The sequence below is a fragment of the Cimex lectularius genome, unplaced genomic scaffold (assembly GCF_000648675.2).
Source record: "Cimex lectularius strain Harlan isolate CLEC.00 unplaced genomic scaffold, Clec_2.1 scaffold10, whole genome shotgun sequence".
Taxonomy (NCBI): domain Eukaryota; kingdom Metazoa; phylum Arthropoda; class Insecta; order Hemiptera; family Cimicidae; genus Cimex; species Cimex lectularius.
The window spans coordinates 1,737,392-1,756,279 of record NW_019392665.1 but is presented as its reverse complement, the minus strand read 5'-3'; the positions used below and the strand labels follow the sequence as shown (position 1 = coordinate 1,756,279).

The window sequence follows — 18,888 nt, the reverse complement described above, 5'->3', positions numbered from 1 at the left end:
CAGTCATGTAAATGTGCATCTAATTTGTGTATGTCCATATTTTACTCATTGCAAATATCCCAATTTTTACTTGTTGCATTTTATACGAAATTGCAAAATAAATAAAGAAAAGGAAACGAGGTATAACTTTCATTTAAAGTTTTTTAACGATCCAAGTTGACCAAAATACACCGGCAGGCAAAAAATTCCACCCACTTGTAATATAACTTGATTTGTATATATTTTTATATAATAATCAAAGTTTCACGTCTTTTAACGTTTTATAATTGAGTCTTTGCCTAAAAAAAGTTTAAAAAATGTTAATTGCAAAGGAAGTAATTAAATACAAAAAATAAATAAAATTAAAAAATTTTAAAAAAGATGGACAGATAAAATATGTTGTAGAGTTTTAATTACCATATCATATAGCGTATTTCCTCCTCTTGCCTTAATTACATCCCGAAGATGCCTCGTCATAGTTTCTACCAGTCTGGAAGTGTCTTTGCTGGAGGTTAGCCCATTCTTCACGAAAAGTCCTTTCAAGATCGTGGAATGTATCAGGAATTCATGGACGTGCTTTGTCTTTTGAGGTTATCCCTTAAATGTTCGATGGGGTTTCAAGTCTGGAGAACGGGCTGGCCAGGCTAAGACCTGTTGTGCTGTTGAAGGTACGTTTGTATTTTGGGAGCGACACGTGGACGGCATTATCGTGCATTGGACTAGGATTGTCTCTGATTTCATCAAGGATAAGCATGGTGTTCCAAAATTCCATCCAAATAGCGAGGATGTCGCTGATTTCATAGACGATAGGTCCAGGTAGTCATGATGTCCAAAATTTCATCCATATAGGGAGTGGTCGTCAAAGACCCTTCACGAACAACAACCAACTCTGTGCGACTCTCTTTTGAAATTCCCGCCCAGACATCACTGAGCTACGTTGAAAAGGTCGGCTCTGGGAAAAATTACATGCTTTGTACCTTTCATTTCGCCCTCTCCACACTCTTTCACACCCATCTGGAGATCTTAGAGCAAATCTACAGTCATCAAAAAGTACAGCAGATCAATTGTCCAAAGACCAATATATGTGTTCTCGAGCAAATGCAACTGCAAAAGCCGTGCAACTCTGTATATTCTGGTCGATTCTGGTCCTCATACGGGGTGAAAAGCCATACTGATTTTATTTCTTCAAGCAATACATTCAGAAATTTAGACACCTCGAACTTCTTGGACCTGTTGAATCGCTTGAACAACAAAGTCCCGTTTCGCAAAATTCTCAAAGTCAAAAGCAGTCATCCTGTGGTTGTTTTACCCTAGGCTGTCCTGAACCCTGGCCTTCCTTGGGTAGGACCCAGTTTATCGAAAACGTCTAACGGCGTCTCGTATAGTTTGGTAGGGAACTCCGATGGCAATAAACGCATACCTGATGAAACGTCCATCATCCGTAAGTGCCACACCACGCACAACATCCTCAGCACTAAGGGGCATTTTTAAGTTTAAAAATTGAAAGTAAGAATACAAAGATGAAAACTAAACAGTTTATTGCTTCAGAATTTAAATGAGACCGAATAAACATTTTAAATTCCGTAAAAAGTAAACATTGAAAAATCCTTTATCCTTGTTTTGGATTAAGGATTAAGTGGGTTCACCTCTAATCCGTATTCCAATTTTAAAACAAAGCATAAAGAAATGTTTATTGGTAAAAACAATTCTTTTTGATAACAAGCTATTTTCGTAGTAAACAAACCTGTATTTCATGATGTTCGGCGGATTTAGGAAGTATGTCATGAATCTTCGCTTATATTTTTTGCTAGAGGGTTAAAAACTCACATTAGGGTTATTCACGATCTTTGTGTTAACTCTGTTAGGTCTTGTTAGATCGAGAAAAATTTTGACGTAGACTTGTAAGAATCGGCTAGTTAACATTGCTCGATCTAACAGACCAGAGCCAATGTTAGCAGTGTTAGGTCGAAAATGTAGTTACATTTCTAGCCGTTAGGGCGTAGGTAACCAACATGGCAGCCTTGAATTTGACAGCTGTTTTTTGTTTACACGTATTTTTATTCTTAAATACGCACTAATTAAATCAGGCCAATAAATTTATTTTGTTAATTTCTGACCTATTCTTATACTCTCATTCATAATAGATACCCCTATCCTTTAAAGTCGTAGGCTGTTAGAGGTTAGGATACAAGTTAGGTATGTCGGCACGAATTGAAGCGTGTCCTTTGTTAGTACTTTTCGAGTGCATAGATAGCATTTTGAAAGGAAGAGTTGAATAATTTTCCTTTTTTATTAACTTCTGGCTTCTTACAATTTAATACAAAAGAAAACCAAAACAAACAAAACCAAGCCTTCAAGGACTGTTATAGCTTTAGTTTTGGTTCTACCAATCGCCACGCGCAGAATATTCGAGTTAACACGTGTTAACATCTTACAAAATCATCTCTCATTTGTTATAGATACATCCCGTATACTATAAAATTTAGGTTGTTAGAGGTTAGGATACGAGTTAGGTATGTCGGTACGAATTGAAGCGTGTCATTTGTTTGTACTTTTCGCGTGTACAGATCATTTTGAATTAGAGTTGATAAATTTTCCTTTTTTATTAACTTCTGGCATATTACAATTTTATACAAAACAAAACCATAACAAACGACAAGCCTTCAAGGATTGTCATAGATTTATTTTTAGTTCTATTAGTAGCCACGCGCAGCATTGCGGAAAAATTAACGTTTAACATGCTAAGAAAATAAGGGGGCGTTGACGATCTTACTAAACATTGCTCTATTCGAGTTAACATCTTACAATCGTCGTGAATACCCTGGTTAGCGCTCAACTTTTCGGACAAATTTGTAATTGTGAAATAAAATAGATAGGCGCTGACAGTATCGGTTGGGACGACAAGGTCATGGGTCGGATAGGTTTCCTAAGTAGCCCTAAGTGGAAATCGGCCATGAGAGGAACGATATCTGGGAAAACTGGACTTAACTGGGAAAATCGATCGGGAGGCCGCGTCTATAAAAGAGGGACGGCGGCTTTGTCTCTGCGGTCTCGTAAACCACCCCACTCAAGAGCGGCCCAAAAAGTTCCACCAAGCCGGGAAAGTGGGATTTAACGGCGAAATTTAATAGATCGTCGCCCCTGAGAATCGGTCGACGGCCACGAGAAGGGGCGAGCCCCCCTTTATTTTCCCGGCCAGACGGCATATTGCGAAGTTTGACCTACATAAGATATTCTACGCAGCAGCCAGGACTATCGGACCTGTTTAATTACGTCTCTTCTTTCCTACCTACAACGGAATTAATTGAAATTCAGTATCGATCTACAAGGCCTGCAACATTGCTCAAGGGTTCGATGTCATCCCAGAGATTCGAACTGTTCCAAGCCCGAAACGTAAGTGAAACCCTACAAAATGAAAACATGGAAATAACAAAACGTTGCTGGGAAAAGGTGGTGAGAAGGCAACCGGAACATGCTAGCCTGCTATTTCTAGGCCAGAAAATCATTGAAGATATCGTAAATACATAAGAATACCGATGGACACAGCGAGAATGGTCTGTCTGTCCGGAAGTTCGGTCTATGATCGAAAAAATTAACGCAACAAAAAAATTCAACTGAATGATCCATATCAATACAAATCTCATATGCACATTAATAGCTGTAACAAGAAGGAAAAAATAAATTTCTGATATGAAATTCAGACGAAAATCCATTTTCTGAACATAATACCATCTTAAAAAAGTGTTTCCTTCAGCTGTCATAAATTTACTTACAAAGCTTTTGGAGCTTTAAGTCCTACCATAACCTAAAACGTTCTCCATTTTGAAGTCAACCTTCGTCGAGGAAATGACGTATCCCTACAGTTTTGGGGCTTAGAGACTTACGAGAAAAAAACAAACTACGCATGTAAAATAGTTTTTCCTTAAGAAGTCGACCGAAACCAAAAAGTCCAGTTTTGGCGCGAAAGGCAAAAACCACCTCAACAAGATTTTCATTCAGAGGTTAAACTTCACGAAGAAAATTGTGTAATAAAAAAAAAATCAACTAGCAACAAGAAAAACAAAAACGTTTCGGTAAACCTCCGTTATGAAATCTTGAATGATGTGGTATGTTAAATTTTATAGTTTTGTATTTAAAGACGATCAGAGGTGAGGCCAATTAGAAATGATAGTTTTTTCCTCAAGCTTTCGATTAATACATCGTCTTCATCAGGACTATAAAACTATAATTAATCCATTATATTTAGTGGTCTGATTGACCAAATTACTTTTTTCAATTAATTAACATTTTTATGTAAGGTTTTGGTTGAAATGAAAAAGTTACTGTGACGAGCGGGATTCGAACCCGAAGTGGTTAAAGCAGAGGCGTGTTGAGCTGAAGGTCGTGGGTTTTATTTTTTTTATGTGTGGTGATTAGTGACCGTTAATCGATATTTATTTAGAAATCGTGAGATGTGATCTGGTATGATGTAGGTTTCAGAAAAACATTTTCTTTATCGTGCCAACGTTTCGATCTTTATTGAGATCATCTTCAGAGCCTGGGATTTACAAACATTTTTATTTTTTTTATATATTTTTTTTTAATGGCTTTATGTACTGTGTATATTAGCCAATGCTAGACCATTTGTTATGCGTATTCGTTTTGGGGGGAAGGGTATCGTGAAAAAAAGGTCGGAGGCGACGGCGGGAATTGAACCCATGTCCGCGGGGTCTACGAGCCGAGAGTCTTATCTCGCTAACCACTCGGCTACCGCGGCCCCCGTGGTTAGGTCGTGGGTTCGAATCCCGCTCGTCACAGTAACTTTTTCATTTCAACCAATATCTTACATAAAAATTTTAATTAATTGAAAGAAACTAAAATTAATAATTTACATAGTTTACAAATATGGACATATACTGAGTGTTGTTTTTAGATGACCCGGGTGAATTTCTCTTGAACCAACTCTAGTTTCAAATTTTTACCTTTTTTTTTGGAGAAAAATTATACAGGGTGAGTCAAGTCAAGTTTAACTTCAAAATTTCAAATACGACCCTATACATCCCGATAAATCCTAAAGGTTTTTTACCCTGAAAAAAAATGGTGCAATCGGATTTTAAATTGATCAAAAAATGACAAATTTATGGAAAAAAGTTTGAACAAACACATTTCGTTCGTTTCGTTTTTAATTCCAATAATTTGCTTCTTCACTAAAGCAAAAATTAATTGCCTTTATTGTTTATATTCTGACATTGTTTGTCAAACATGCATTGCAAGAGCAAATCTTAATTCCTAAGTTCCTACTTAGGTTGTTATGTACGTTTTTGAAGATCAGATGATGTATCGACCTTGTGTTGAACAACTTGGAAAAAAGGATCTTTGTCGAGGTCCCAACAGATCGACAATTCTGTAAGTTTTCGCCGAGCTTTCGACGATTACATCTTCATCATCAGGGCCGATTTATTTTAGGAAAATAACACATTTAGAACATACTGTATAATTTATAAAAACAAAACTAAAAAAACAATTATATTTTTCTTACTTTAACCCGATGAGTGTTTTTTTTGCCTTATGATCTTTGCATATTAGCCATGACGAATTCTTATATATGTTGTTCAAATTGGGGGTTATCGGGAAAAAAGGGTCAGAGGCGACGGTGGGAATCGAACCCACGACCGCGGCGTGAGAGTCTCTCATGCTAACCACTCGGCTACCGGTCCCCAACCCGATGAGTGTTGAAATATATTAAATTCACTAATTTCGAGGTACGCTTGACCAATTAATATATCACAATTAATTAAGGTTTTTAGTAGAGATAAAAAAGTCAATGGCACAAGCGGGATTCGAACCCACGATCTTCCGTCCGAGTGGATCGAGGTCACGATAGCTCAAGTGGTAGAGCAGCGGCGTATCAAGCCGAAGATCGTGGGTTCGAATCCCGCTTGTGCCATTGACTTTTTTATCTCACCTAAAAACCTTAATTAATTGTTGAAATATATCTTGAGAAAAAGAAACTGCAATTATAATAAGATTATTTAAAATTAGGTGAAGATCAGTTAACGTTAACATATGGAATTAATGAAAAACAATAAAAACAACATAATATAAAATTGTAAAAACAATGTGGTCATATAGGTTACCTCGGTTAAAATTTTAAGATTTTTTGTGGTAGAATTTAGCACTTATTTAAAAAAAGCTTAATTAACCTTAACTGTGATATTCAAATGTACCTGAAAAAAAGTAATTAAAAAAAGAGGCATGTACTTATATGTATATTATTTTAACCGAGGTAACCTATACTACCACGTTGTTTTTTAAAATTTTATATTATGTTGTCTTTATTCGAGTTAAAGTAAGAAAAACATAATTATTTTTTAATTTTGTTTTTTTAAATTATACAATATTTTTAACTGTGATATTTTCCAAATAGTAGGCCCCGATGATGACGATATAATCGTCGAAAGCTCGGCAAAAACTTAAAGAATTGTCGTTCTGTTGTGACCTTATCGAAGATAATTTTTTTCAAGATGTACGTTTTTATTAATAAAATTATTCAGAAATCGTGAGGGTGGTCTGGTGTGATGTAGGTTTCAGAAAAACATTTTCTTTATCGTGGCAACGTTTCGGTCTTTATTGAGATCATCTTCAGGGCTCAAAGTTTTTGTCTTCTGTGTAATTGTGCCATTCTTGCGTGACGTGTTGAGAGTGCCCATTTCTCAATACAGTTGGTATTCCGCGTCGTGCAGTCGACTTGTACTCCCAGAAATTTCCAGCTCGCCCCAGAGTAAACCCCAAAACTTGTATTCGTTTTTAGTGTTGCTAGCAATATGAGGAGATGCGGATTTAGTTGCTGTCCCATCACCAAGAAAACAACTGCGTAATTTCGACGAGGAGCTGAAGATTTTACTGTATGTTGGCGAAAAACCGAATTCCTCTCTTCGAAATGTTGGAACGGCTTTAGCTTTTTCGAAAAATAAAATTAGAGACGTACCCCGGACTTATAATTTTAAGCCGTATCGGTCTCAACTTGTCCATGGACTTCGGGACCCTGATTACGTCAAGCGTCTATCGTTCCTAGCACTGCAGATTTATAAGGCTGAAGAAAACGTTCTTCCACTCATCCTATGGACTGATGAATCCAAGTTAACCTCTATCAGAATACCTAGATATATACCATTGGACCTTTCGAACGTAGGCAGAGGAAAATCCAAGAATTTCGTACTCTTGCCATCATCAGGTGGTTCACAGTATCAACATTTGGTGTAGACCTATCGGAAATGGATCAATTGGGCTTTTTTCCACGGAGATGATTTAAATGGTGCTCAATTCTTGAATTTTGTGTGATTTTTTCCAATGTTAGATGGTGTTCCTCTTCGTTTGATGGATGCCCCGCACACAAATCTTTGCAGGTGAGACGTTAATTGAATCGTCACTTCCGGTGTAGTTGGATGATAGGTGGATTGGACCTCATCGCCCGATCTGTTTGCCTCTTCGGTCACCAGATTTAACTCCACTCGGCTATTTTCTGTCGGGCCATTTAAAAAAACAGTGTCTACGCCAATAATAACCTACCAACCTCAGTTGCAGATAGAAAAAGCTTGTCAAATCATCTCCCCTTGAATATCGCTCTAAGCACCGGTGAAAAAGAGGTTAAAAAGAGCAAAACTTTGCACCTTTACGCAAGGCAGGAATTTCGAACATAAAATACGATTAAAAAAGAACAAACCGAATGAATTTTTTCAAGACTTTTGCCGTAACATTGTCATTTTTGGCCAATTTGAAATCCGATTGCACCATCGTTTTTTAAAATTTACCTAGCGTTATATCAGCCAACGTAAATGTATATAAACTTAAATCCACAGTTGTCATAAATAAAAATAATATAGTTTGAACAAAAATACTTTCACAAATATATATTATGATCACGATGATGGAATCACCTGAATTTCTCCCACTCTTGCAGATTCTGAATGGCATGATTGATTGGGTGATATCTCAGCTTTCTTTAAAGCCTAAAGCAATAAAACGTCTGTTGGTAATGTAAAGCTATCCTCCGTTCTGATTGGACAACCAACCGATTTCCTTTTATCCATCTAAAAACCTAGGGATCCTTGATCAAACCCTATCCTGGAAAAATCCCCACATTTCCCAAATTTCCTGTTCGCAACTCCTGGTCTCCTTGCCTAGGAAATGATGTTGATGACAGTGAAAGTGATGACATTTTTAATTTTGTATATATTACCTTGCTCATTGTTACATGTTACCTACTTGAAGGTATTTGTAATGTATTACAATTTTTAAAAAAAATTATTTATCCATTTGTACTTTTTGTTATTCAAGTGAGCCCAAAGCACCGGAATAAATTTTTTTATGCTCTTCTTCCACTATAATTACTAATTTAATAGATTAGTAAGTATGAGTACTAGGTGTATGTAAAATTTCGAAATCTACTATTTCACATAAAATCTAACTCAAGTTTTTATAAAACCAGATGAAACAATCTATAAAAAAACTTTCAATGCAAAAGTATAATGATGAAGACTATTTATATGGGGGATATGTTAACCTTAAAAGGGTTAACTTTTTAACGTAATTAACTGTGTCCGGTTATTAAGAAAAAAGACACCTCTACGGACAAAATGTTCCGGACATGTCACTTTTTGTAAATGTTGGTTCCACTATCGGCTTTTCACACGAATCAGTGAGTAGAACAATTATCTACAAAAAGTGAATCTACATACTTGCCTTCATCTAAATTGCTGACAAGAAAAATCTATTTTAAAACAATCAACAGATTTAATTGTAAAATGAAGGACTTGTTAAAAACCGGAGTAAGGCTAGAATATTAGGGGTATTCACAATCTTTGTGTTAACCCTGTTAACTCTGTTAGGTCGTGTTAGATGGAGAAAAATGATGACCTAGACTTGTAAGAATCGGCATTGCTCGATCTAACAGGCCAGGGCCAATGTTATATGTTAGTCGAAAATGTAGTACCTTTTCTATCCGTTAGGGCGTAGGTAACCAACATGGCAGCCATGAATTTAACAGCTGTTTTTTTGTTTACACGTATTTTTATTCTTAAATACGCATTAATTAAATCAGGCCAATAAATTTCTTTTGTTACTTTCTGACCTGTCCTTATACTCTCATTCATAGCAGATACATCCGCTGTCCTATAAAGTTGTGTGCTGTTAGAGGTTAGGGTTGTTAGGTTATGTCGGCAGGAATTAAAGCGTGTCATTTGTTAGTACTTTTCAAGTGCATAGATAGCATTTTGAATGAAAGAGTTGTATAATTTTCCTTTTTTATTAACTTCTGGCATCTTACAATTTAACACAAAAGAAACAATAACAAGCCTTCAAGAACTGTTATAGATTTATTTTCGGTTCACCAATCGTCATTTCGGAAAAATTAACGTTTAGCATGCTAAGAAAAGAAGGGGGCATTCACGATCTTACTGGACATTTCTCTATTCGATTTAACACGAATTAACATCTTACGTCGTGAATACCCCTATTATTTGTCTCAAACGGCTATCTCGGCTTTCCTAAATTCAAAAATTATAAAGAAAATTATTTTCCCTTTTTAAATCGACGTTTAGGGCTAACACATAATTAATGTAACACACAGCACAACACTAGCTCTAATGCCAGCACTGCACCGGTAGAACACATGCCTTGAGGAGCTAGCTAGTGATGACAGTCAGTGTGTACGATCAGGGGTCAAGGAGGTCTCGAGGCCACCGACGGTTCAGGCGACGTAGTGGGTTGTCAGGATGGTTCGAAAGTTTGGTGTGGAAGGTTTGGAATCTGGACCGTATTAGTTCATTGACAAAAGGAATGTTGAGCTGTATGGATAGTGAGGTTATTGACATAATAAGGTGCTTTGACAATTTGTCTAAGGACTTAAGATTGGAAGGACTGGATGCTCTGTATATTGAAAGGCTTAGCAGTACCCCACAGTTCCACTCCATATTGGGCTTAGCAAAGTCTTGCACAATGTTGGCTTTGTCTTAATTGTCAATGTCGATTTCGGTCTTAGAAGTCTTCATAGTAGTCCAAGTCTTGTATTAAGTTCTTGTGTTTTAAGTCTTGTGTGGGACTCAAAGTCAGTCTGCTGTCGAGAGTCCCAGGTATTTGACTTGAGTGGAAACTGGTATCTCTTTGTTGTTGATGTACAATGGATGGTAAGACTGCTTTTTCAGCGTTAAAGTACATTGATTGCATTTTTCTTAGTTCAGTCTTATCTTCGATTTTTAAACCAGTCTTCGATTTAGCTCAAGGTGTTCCTGGATGTTGGGTAGATTGGACAGGATTCGAGTTAGACCATAGGATTGCGGTATCGTCCGCGGTGGTGAAGCGTCAGGATGTATTGGTAGGTCAGCAGTATAAATGATATATAGGATAAGACCAAGGGTATTGCCTTGCGGTACACCGGCCTGTATCTGTTTGACCTCCGAGAATTCATTGCCGCACCTCACTCTGAAACAGCGATCCGTTAGGTAGGATTTAAATAAAAGGGTAGGAAGAGCTTAAGTTTAAAAAGTATGCCTGGATGCCAGACCCTGTCGAAAGCCCTACGTCTAAGGAGGGGGCCGCGGTAGCCGAGTGGTTAAGCCGACTCTCGGAAGTAGATCCCACAGTCGTGGGTTCGATCCCCACCGTCGCCTCTGGACTTTTTCTGATGCCTAAGGGGACCGGTGGCCGCAATTGAAAGAAATTAACACGGAGAACTCATCAATGGAAGGGGCGGGATCGGATCTCAGCGACCCTGAGTTTGGTCCCAACCCCCTTCAAAAATGAGTTTGTTCGATGGAAGAACACCGGTACAACGGGGGCTCAAGTTCACATTTGTGTTTTAAGCCCTCCCCCAAAATATGGAGCCAGGGATAAAGTACAATAAGCTGTACAGCTCAGCTGCAGTGCTCAGGTGGGAACTCCTCCAGTTTCTGGTGTCCATTAAAAAAAAAGTTAAGGTGTTACAGTAATTACATATTTACAGTTAGTTTGGGTCAGATATAGCGAGAACAGGCGGATTTCTTATGATGAACTGTTGTATTTTACCGGTTCCATGACACGAATCTAGGCGCCGTTATCGTTTATTTTCAATAATCGTCGATTTATTAGATCCACGTTCTTTTCAAAACCCGGGATCCGAAATGGTCGAACTTGTTTAAGAAAAAACGCACTTCTTTGTCGGGACGGCCTTTTGTTGAGGTAGAGTCTAGTTTGTTATGGCTGGGCAGGCGGACATTCAGTCGGCTATTTCTGGACGGTGCCCAGCTCTATTTAGGTCCGACAATCGTCGACGGTCCGGAAACCGTCGTAAATTTACGAACTGAGGGAATAAAAGTGTATTAAATTCTCGTAAATATTAATGGCCGGCTTAATAGAATTTCCTCCCTTCTAATAACAGCCCTGGAAGACGATTCAATAATGCATTATGAGATCCATGCAATATGCAAAGGGTCAGCCGTTAATGGGAAATCATCGTTGGGTGTGAGAAAAAAAAACTCCGAAATGTTTGGCCATAAATTCGAAATTTACGCGACACTGAAGGACTCCAGAATCGAAAATCCGTCCGAGGCGGAAGTGGATCGTGACGGAATTACGAATACACGGGGGTATTTCCGTCCGGTTTCGACTCTATTTCCATCCCGGGGTCGTTTTCAAATCGTTTGTCCTCCGAGGGAGAGATCGTCGTAAAATGAGGGAGGCATTGCTATTTTAAGGTATTTAGGGGAGAAAAACGGTTCGCCTTATATTTACACTTCCGTACCCTTCTATGATCCGGATTTAGGATGCCTTCCTATTTAGTCAGAATCTAATAAAAGGACCCTTCGAACTCTTTTTTTTTCTTTACTCGTGACGGTGTCAGATCGACGTACCTTCTCGTCGTCGACTGCGTTTCTCTTCTCCCTGCTCTTTGCAAGCTGAAATATTTAAATAATCACTTACTGATTCTACGTCAGGTAAAAAAATGCATACGCAGTAGTAAACAAAAGGCGTCCTCGGCTGATTGAAGCGTGTTGAATTCTTTTATAATCTGAATCACTACCAGTCTCTCTGCAGTACATTTAATAAGATTCCGTAGCCGTAGTTAATTGTAATAGCCCCGGTTTTTCTCAAGGCTTTTAGCCAATTTCGGTGATAATAAGTCATGTAGAGTAGTATGTAGAATCTTTGAGATCTTTTGTTTGAATTGAATGTCTAGTTCTTTATAAAACTATGGAAAGCTTTGAATCTTTCCCAAGATTGGGTTTGACATCGCTGAAAGACTTGGGCTGCTGGTTCGCAAGGCATCTCCGGACAAACTCAATTATAACATCAATTTCACTAGCTTTAATATTAGGGGTATTCAAGATGTTTCTAAGATGTCAACTTTTCTTAGCATGCTAAAGGTTAATTTTTCCGCTGCTCGTGGCGATTGGTAGAAGCAAAAATAAAGCTATAACAGTCCTTGAATGCTTGTTGTTGTTTGTTATGGTTTTGTTATCAAAATGCTATCTTTGCACTCGAAAGGTACTACCAAAAGACTTGCTTCAATTCGAGACGACATACTTAACTTGTAATCCTAACGTCTAACGTGCTACAACTTTAGAGGATATGGGTTGTAACTAATATGAATGAGAGTATAAGGACAGGTCATCTCACCATTGAAAAATGGCAAGGAGGGAAAATTCGAAAGGTTGTAGGTCGAAGTCACGATAGCACAAGTGGTAAGAGCAGCGGCGTATTGAGCCGAAGGTCGTGGGTTCGAATCCCGCTCGTGGCACTAACTTTTTCATTTCAACCAAGACCTTACACACAAAGAAAATAATATTTATTCAGTTATTCAATAAAATGTAAAGACTTCATAAATTCCTATATGAAAATAAAACGGAAAGGAAAAAATGTCTAGGATAGGAGATGTATATATTATGAATGAGAGTAGGACAGAAATTAACAAAATAAATGTATTGGTCTGATTTAATTAATTCGTATTTAAGAATAAAAATACTTGTAAACAAAAAACAGCTGTTAAATTCACGGCTGCCATGTTGTTTACCTACGCCCTAACGGCTAGCAATGTGACTACATTTTCGACCTAACATCCAACATTGGCCCTGGCCTGTTAGATCGAGCATGTTAACTAACCTTAAAATGGTTAACACAAAGATCGTGAATTGCCCTATTGTTTAACGTGTTAACACGAGTAATTTTTCGCGGCAACTGGAAATATTCATTCCGTGTTTTAGAAAATGCCTCTACTAGCTCAGACCTCAAATTAAGTAAAAACTAAAATAAATATTTTATCAATGATTACCAATAATATTCTGGCCTTATGTACTGCGGTTTGGAAAAAGCTTTTATTTTACAATTAAACCTGTCGATTGTTTTAAAAGAGATTTTCTTGTGAGCAATGTAGATGAATCTGAGACCGGAACATTTTGTCCGTAGGGTAGCTTTTTCACCAAAAAACCGGAAACGCCCTAACGGCTAGCAATGTGACTACATTTTCGACCTAACATCCAACATTGGCCCTGGCCTGTTAGATCGAGCATATGTTAGCTAGCCGATTCTTACAAGTCTACGTTTCTGGATCTAACACCTAGCAGAGTTAACAGGGTTAACACAAAGATCGTCACCTGATTTAAGTTGCAATTTACCCTGTGGTCAGGTTTAGTTGGAATTATGTCTTATATTGCTCTCAGTCAATGTTCCAGTTTATAATGAACTAGTCTTTTTTGATCCAGTTGGTGTATATGTTGGATTGATGACTGGGGCAAATGGGTGGCGGTCTGGCAGATGAGAAACAATTTTACATCATTACTGAAAATTATTACGTCCTTTGATGTTTTCTCGCGGAATGGCCGTAACGATTTGACCGCCCCCCGGGGTCGTCTGCCCGCGGGAGAGCTAAATCTTATAATAGGCCGTCTTGGGGCCCATGTCTGTCTTGAGGCATTCTCGGCCTCGACCAAGAATAGAACGCCCCTGCACCGCGGCCCCGTCCGTCTGAAGCGGATTTCACAGGAAATTCTCCCCGCGAACGTGACCCCAACTCGCGAATCCATTTGGCTTGGGGCGGGTCAATCGATATTTTAAGACCCTTCTCGGACTTTCTTCTACCACACCCAAGTTTTTTCTCTTTTTTTTTGCTTATGCGGAATTGACCTCCGCTTATTTTTACAACCTCGTCCGGCGGGGGTGTTGACGAAACGGCGAAGGTGTTGAACGTGCCCATAACTTCCTGTGAAAGTGATCCATCCCCAAATAATCTTCCCTTAACGGTTTTAAGTCTTCAACTGAAAAATATATTCCTAACTTTTTAATATGTCTTTTTCATATTTTATTTCGCTCATATTTGCACACAACAAGCAGTGTTTGCACGTCTAACAACCTACAACTTTATCGGATAGGGGATGTGTCAAGGACATAAGGACAGGTCAGAAATTAACAACAGAAACGTATTGGTTTGATTTAATTAATGCGTATTTAAGAAGAAAAAACATGTAAACAAAAAACAGCTGTTAAATTCATGGCTGCCATGTTGGTTACCTACGCCCTAACGGCTAGCAATGTGACTACATTTTCGACCTAACATCCAACATTGGCCCTGGCCTGTTAGATCGAACAATGCTAACACGTCTACGTCATCATTTTTTCGATCTAACAGGATTTAACAGACATAACAGGGTTAACACAAAGATCGTGAGTACCCCTTATCGTTCATATATTAAAAATATCATCTATTGTGCCATAACCCTTCCTAAACTCAGCTTCATATTGATCTTTGTGATTCTCTACCCAATGTTGAAATCTTATTTTTTTTTATTATGGCGGTTTTTGAAAAACGTAAAAGTGTAGTTTATCGCTCCAGGATGGCGTGATACGGATTGGAACGTAACTACCTCAAATAGCTAGATGCTCATCAATGCACATTTTTTAAATGGATCTTTCTAGCGGAATTCATCAGTGTAAATGATTTTTAATTTGGAGTAAATGTTACCAAGTTATTTTCAAGAAACTTTTACACTGATTTTAGAATAAACGAAATCTTCTCAAGAAATGTCTTGGTCTAATTTAATTATTAATTTAATAATAAAAATACTTGTAAACAAAAAACAGCTGTTAAATTCATGGCCGCCATGTTGGTTACCTACGCCCTAACGGCTAGCAATGTGACTACATTTTCGACCTAACATCTAACATTGGCCCCTGTTAGACCGAGCATGTTAACTAGCCGATAGTTAGAAATCTATGCCATCATTTTTCTCGATCTAACATGACCTAACATACCTACAAGACTTTTCCCATATTTATAATAACCAGTACATTTTTTTTGTTATTACAGGAAAAACTTATATCAGAACACTAGTGTACATCAAGCAAACTTGCTATGAAATTTTCATTTTCGTATTAAAACGACCCACCTCAACAAAAGTAATGTGCTTGTTATTTTACTCTCGATTTCTATTAGATTAAAAAAAATTGTTGGCCTTTGCTATGGAATGTAAATATAGAATGATATTTAATTCACGTGGTCATTAAATGCTGATAAAGAACCGTCTTTGTTTGTAATAATGGTGGGAAAAATATGAAAACAAGATTATTGGTCCAAGCCTTTAGAATCGCCAACACTAATTAAATGCCTAGAAGTATTCGATTAAAATTATAAAAAAACATCCAAAAAGTTTTCTTGAAAGGTTCCTATTGACATTTACGTTTTCCTAGGATATCAGTTAATTATCGAAAAATGTACTTTAATTGTCATGGAAAAGACGTTTTAATTTAATACCTCGTATACGGTCAATTTGGTAATTCAGGTCGTTCTGTTCTCATTATTATTCTTCCTTGAAAAACTACCGAAAGATGAAAAAATCACCAGGGTTATTTTTAATAAGCCAGTTTTAGTTGGTAGGTTGTAGATTAAAGGTGATAGTTGTGTAACCATGTGTCAGCATCCTGTGCTATAATCTTGCAATATTTCTATTCTGGAGATAAACAGTAAGGAAATATCCAGTTATATGGGGCGTAGGTGGCCTTAATGGTTACACAGTTGACAGGGTCCCGGGTTCGAATCCAGCCCTGAATTTGAACTCAGTGTACTTACAATTAGGTTTTTTTTTTTAAAAACACTGGAAGAGTCATGATAAGACCTAGAACAAATGATAAGACTCTTGGAGAGAGCGAGGGCTCGAAAGCTATCAACAGAATAAAACCGTGGAAAACAGAGAAAATAATTAATTATATTTAGTGGTCTGATTGACCAAATTAGTTCTTCCAATTAATTATTCTTTGTATGTAAGGTTTCGGTTGAAATGAAAAAGTTAGCGAGACGAGCGGGATTCGAACCCACGACCTTCGGCTCAATATGCAGCAGCTCTAACTACTTGAGCTATCGAGACTTCGATCCACTCGGACACAACTACCTCTCAACTCATCTCAACCTGCCATTGAAAAATCGCGAAAAGGAGGGAAAATTGGAAACGTTGTAAGATGGGTGGATCAGCAGCAGTGAGAGCCGCGGCGAATTGAAAAGGTCGTGGGTTCGAATACCGCTCATGACATTAATTTTTCATTTCAACCAAGACCTTATTTACAAACAAAAGAATATTTATTCAGTTATTCTATATAAAGTGAAGACTTGGTAAATTCCTCAAAATAAAATCATATAAGAAAGAACATCATGTAAAGGAAAAAATAACTTAAAACAATCTCTCAAACAATAATTTTTTATATTATTGGGGTATTCACGATGTTTGTAAGATGATAACTCGAATATAGAAATGACCAGTAAGATCGTGAATCCCCCCCTTCATTTCTTAGCATGTTAAACGTTAATTTTTAGAATAAAATTACGTGTAAACAAAAAACAGCTGTTAAATTCATGGCTGCCATGTTGGTTATCTTCGCCCTAACGGATAGCAATGTGACTACATTTTCGACCTAACATCCAACATTGGCCCTGGCCTGTTAGATCGAGCAATGTTAACTAGCCGATTCTTACAAGTCTACGTCATCATTTTTCTCGATCGAACACAACCTAACAGACTTAACAGGGTTAACACAAAGATCGTGAATATCCCTATAATACTACGTTTGTAGTGCTTTCCTACTTTAAACCATGGAAAAGACAGTTAAATATAATTTGCCCTTTGTATGTTATTAACCGTTAACTTCTTAAAAAGTAGTATTTTTCCGAATGTTTATGTCACACTGACTCTTCCCCTAAATTTTCGAACCTATCTATCTTTCTTCATACTGTTTTTGATATATTTTTTTACTACTGCAATTTTTGTGTTTTTTCTCGAAACCTTTCTCGGAATAATAAACTATTGTTTTATGTTTCAGAATGTTAATGAAGAGTGTCCGCCAGGGTAAAATTATGGTGAGTAAGCAAAGAAATTCTGTTTGTTTTACCATTGGTTACAGTTACAAGAGCAGTTCGAGTTGCACGAGCCTAGGCGAAGCGGAGGAAAAAAAATCCAATGGAAACTGCCGGGAACAAATCATTGTAGATGAGGGGATTTCCACGGTTTTCCCACGGCGGGCGGAATTCGCAATGGAAAGTAGGTCGAGGAGGATTTTTTCCCCCCTTCAAATAAGACATTTATATTAGGGCTCTTGGGCGGCGATCATGCGTGGGAGCCGTCTCCGACGCCCGGTCCCACACTACCTGACAAGAGAAGTCTCTCATAGCGCAGAACTTTCTCACTCCTCCGCCTCTCCCACCGTCGGCATACTTTCTTCCTTCTCCTCTTTGCAGATTTCATTCCGACGGTTTGTACACTGAGGATAGCCCTTCTTAAAAATACACCTCATAGTTTTATTTTAAAATAGAGAGAGAAAAAAGAGTGTGAGGGAAAGAAAGCGCCTGAGAGGGGGAGAAAAAGAGAAGCGTGAGAGACCGAGAAGCTTACAGAAGACTTCAAGGTAAAACACTCATGTCACAGACATAATTTATTAGTAATTATACCAAATCAGTATAACTACTACTTGCTTGCTTGCTTGGTATCTGGTTTCTGGCCAGATAGAGAAAGAAGTAGACTTGCCAAGCTTTCGGCCTTTATAAGAGGCATCATCAGGGCGTGAATAAATATTACAATATTAGTTCATTCAATAGCAAGTTTTTTGGTTTGTTTTAACTTACAGCATCATATTTCTCACTTTAACATTACAGAATGTCGACAAAACCCCGACGAATCGACTACGAGGTCTCGAAGTACATGAAGTTGGTTAAGTTAAAACAAGTTTTTTCAGTTTTTTCTATAATTGATGTAAAACTAGATTAAACCAACAATTCCACTCGTAATATAGGTCGCTTTTAAAAAGATTACCGAGGATAGTGGTCTCCCAAAAATGCAGGGAGGTTCTGCAAATTGATGGTTATATTCTTTCGAGTGCTTTGATAACGCTGTACCTGGTCTATATTAATCATTAGTGTCTAATTTATGTTCGTTTAATCTAGTTTTCGATCTTTTTTTTTCTTAACATATGTTTCTTCACAGTTTTGTATTTGGTACACCGCATTCGAACACTTAGCAATATAATTTGCTTTACATTTTGTGTGTAGTTGGCTTAACTTATCACTGAATTTATGCACTACAAAAGCATCCGGCAAATACTTTTTTAACATTAACTTCAGCTTAGGAGAAATTCCAGGTTTTGAAACTTTTGGGGTTGATATTTCTAAAAGATTCATACCACTATGACTACTGGTATCACATTCATTTTGGGGTGACCTCTATCCTCGGTAATCTTTTTAAAAAACGACCTATTTTACTATTGAAATTGTTGGTTTAATCTAATTTTACATCAATTACGTAAAAAACTGAAAAAACTTGTCTTAATTTCTACTTAACCAACCTCATATAGTTCGAGACCTCGTAGTCGAAGTCGACCGGTTTTTTCGTCATTCCTTAATGTTAATATGTGAATTATGATACT

The 18,888-nt window shown here is 37.5% G+C and overlaps 1 long non-coding RNA gene across 1 annotated transcript in view; it reads left to right on the top strand.

The window, feature by feature from the left end:
• LOC106667304 overlaps positions 1–17,998 on the top strand; it is a 44,310-nt gene extending 26,312 nt beyond the window's left edge. The window contains exon 3 of the long non-coding RNA XR_001340539.2: positions 17,293–17,998. This is a non-coding gene — a long non-coding RNA (uncharacterized LOC106667304). The remainder of the gene's footprint in view (positions 1–17,292) is intronic.
• Positions 17,999–18,888: the final 890 nt, after the last annotated feature.